A 3,746-nucleotide genomic window follows, 5' to 3' on the forward strand; every position below is an offset into this window, starting at 1 on the left:
GCAAGATCAAGTTTTTATATTATTCTTGGACACTATTAGTAAAAAAGTAACCTGTTTAACCTATTTCTCATATACCTCACGTTTGATTTTTATTTGATCACATTGCAGATTTTTTTGCTAATTATTAACTAGGAAAAAAATTATCTCTGTGTTTTACTGGAAAAATCTATTGAGTTAGAAAAAAAGTCCACAGGTTAAGTATGCACAATACCTAATCAAATAGACAACTGAAAAAAAAATCTTAAAACATTGCAAATGCTAAAGAAAGGGACTAGAATAAATAATTCACCAAAGAGGAAACACTAGGAAGATGCTAAGTTTCATTAGAAATCGAATCAAAAGAAGTTAAATTTTTAAAAAGTATAAAATTTGTATTTTTTATATACCTGACAGAATTAGAAAAAAGAAAATAATTAAGATGTCCAATTCTGGAAAACGTATAGTAAAACAAGTCTCATATAATCAAAGCTTTTAGAAAACCAGTTTATAATAAGGATCAATAATCTTGAAAATATTCATATTATTTGAGCCAATCACTCAAACTCTGGGAATCTACAGTAAGAACATGATCCTAAATATGGAAATATTTGTAAGTACATGATGAACTGGAAGTCTATTTTTAGTTATGCCCACTAAAAGGGCCTGAAAACAATAGCAACCAAGTAGTGAGGAGAATATTTTGTGTTCACATTTTGGGTTCTAAACACTCTTCTCTACTAATAGGATCCTGAGCTTCTTAGAGGAATGAATAATGCCAGAGCTGAGACATGAAAAATAGAAGATGAGCTGAAAACACGGTGTCATAAAGTAAGGAAGTACTCAAAAATTGATGGGGTCGTATGCAGAAAAGGTAAAAGCCAATGGGACAATTTGACATTATAAATAATGACAGGAATGCATTATAACCCGTTATGTTTTTGAAAACGAGTCTTTGGATCTATACCCATCCAAAATTAAAACAAAAGTAGGGAAAGGCAAAGCTCCTCTCTACAGAAGAATGCCAGCTAATAAATGTATTTAGTAACGAAGCATCACAGCTCGTAGCAGCATAGCGTACACTCAACAGTGGTATAGTCACTCTGTGGGTTACTGTTGGTCTTTATAACCAATGAATATAAAGAATATTAACAACAGGACAAATATTTGCTCCATAATATTTGGAGAAAGAGTAGAATCTAAAATTGTTTATGTTATGTGTAGAAAGTGGTAATGTGAACAGACCTATTAAACCAAAAGTAAGGGAGAGAGAGAGAAGAGACTGGAGAGAGAGACAGAGCAAGAAGGCGAAGTATGTTACGGGCAATCAAGCAAGAGAAAGATACAACAGTTGTAAATAGCTACCCATACACTAGGATAATTCCAAACAGATCAGACATCCAAGTGTAAAAAGGAATAACAAGCAAATATCAAAGTAGTAGAAGAAACACAAGTGAAGTGGGAACATTTTTTCTAACTGTGATGCAAAATCCAGAAACAGGAATAAGTTCGACTACAGAAAAAGAAATTTAAAGACTTTACTTGGAAAAATACTGGAGGCAAAGTCAAAAACAGAGGGAAAACCAACAAAAGATAGCTGTGATCTGTACCATACAAAGAGCTCTGGAAATTTGAGGGGCAAAAGTAGACTAACAACCTGATAGAAAAATAGTAAAATGATCTGAGCAAATAGTACACAAGAAGAAAAAACCTAATGGGTTCTAAACATAAAAAAAGATTCTCCTAATAAGAGAAATGCACATCTAAACAACACCGCAGCAGCACGGCTCACCTATCTGATTGGCAAAACTCCAAAAATGTGACAACATTCTGTGAGGATAAAACTGTGGGGAAACAGTTCCTGTCATCCATTGCTGGTGGGAATGCAAAATGGTGGCAAAGATCTATGGAGGAGAATTTGGCGGTATCTAAAAATACTAGCATTTGTCCCCTGAGCCAATGAATTTTCTAGTAGGTGCCTATCCTAAAAATACACTGCCAGTATTTCTAAATGACCAAAGCATTAGGTCATTCATCGTGGCACTATTTGTAATAGCAGAAGATTGGAAATAATTCAAATGCCCATCAATAGAAGGTCAGTTAATAAACTACAGCATATCCAGACAAAGAAATTCTATGAAATTGTTTAAAAGCACTGAAGAAAAAAACTTATGCATCATATGGAGTGATCACCGAGATCATGTTTTTAAGTGAAAAAGGCAAGGTATAGAACAATTTAAGGGCTATGTAATGTCTCGTGTAATAAACACAAAATGGTGTCATAGGAATATATTTATATACATACTTGCTTAGATATTAAAAATAAAGAACAGAACGATTAAGAGTTAAGAAAAGCTGTTGTCTGTATGAGAAAGGGGAAAAGGGAGACTAGGGGAGAAGGAATTTAGTCTAAGTCAGTTCGGACTATTATAATGAAATACCATAAACTGGGTGGCTTATGAACAACAGAATTTTATTTCTCACAGTTTTGGAGTCTGGGGTCTGCGACAGGGCACCAGTGGGGTGGGGTTCTGAGGAGAGAGAGCCTCTTGCAGGCTGCACACTGCTGACTTCTGCTGGTATCCTCATTTGGCAGAAAGAGAGTGTCAGGGTAACGCTGGCCTCATGGACCGAATTGGAAGATATTCTCTTCTCTTAATTTTCTGCAAGTGTCTGTGTGGAATTAGTATTATTTCTTCCTGAGATGTTTAGTAGAATTCACCAGTGAAGCCTGAAGTTTTCTTTGTGGGAATGACCTTAACTACGTTTCCACTGCTTTAACAGATACTGCAATGATCAGATTATCTAGTTTTTCTTGACTGAGCTTTGATAGTTTGGTAGTTAATGGCACTTGTGCATTTCCTCTGAGTTGTTGAATTTGTTGGCAAAATATTTTTCAAACTAGCCCTTATCATTTTAATTTCTAAGGCGATGTCTCCTCTCTCATTCCTGATGTTGGTAATTTGTCTGTTCTCTTTTTTCTCCCCTGATAAATCTGGTGAGAAGTTTATCAATATTATTGATCTTCTCAAAGAACCAGCATGAGGTTTCATTTATTTTTATCTATTTTTTGTGTTTTCTATTTTGTTGATCTCTGTTTTGATCTTTATCATTTCCTTTCTTCAACTTACTTTTTTAAAATTTGCTCCTTTTTTTTTTTAAGTTTCTAAAGGTGGAAGCTGCTCACTGTTTGAGACCTTCCTTTTTTTTTTTTCTAGTAGATGTGCTATAAGTTTCCTTTAAGCACTGTTATACTGGCATCCCTCAAATTCTGATACGTTGCTTATTTTCATTCAGTTCAAAAAATTTTTAAATGCCCTTTTTATTTTCCCTTCAATTCATGAGCTCTTTAAGTATATTGTTCAGTTCATGAGCATTTTGGCATTTTCAGAGATCTTACTATTAGTCATTACCAATTTAATTTCATACTATCAAGCAACTCTCTGGAATCTCTCTTAACTCTTTGAAAGCGGCATCACAGGGAAAAGACAAATTCATTATATGGAAATCCACCAGTGCTGGGGAATTGGGGAGTGGCAGGGAAGAAATTGGAAGAGCTAATTCAGGCTGGTCTGCATCCACTTGTTTTCAATAGTTTGTCATCCCAACAGTTTAGTCCTATCATATATATATATATACACACACATATACACATATATATGTATATATACTATATATAGTATGTATATAATGAAATATTACTCAACCATAAACAAGAATGAAATCTTGCCATCTGCCATGACGTGGATAGAGCTAAAGAGTATAACGCT

Source organism: Ursus americanus, chromosome 8 (assembly GCF_024610735.1).
Source record: "Ursus americanus isolate L20-20 chromosome 8, mUrsAme1.1.p, whole genome shotgun sequence".
In the NCBI taxonomy this organism is placed as follows: domain Eukaryota; kingdom Metazoa; phylum Chordata; class Mammalia; order Carnivora; family Ursidae; genus Ursus; species Ursus americanus.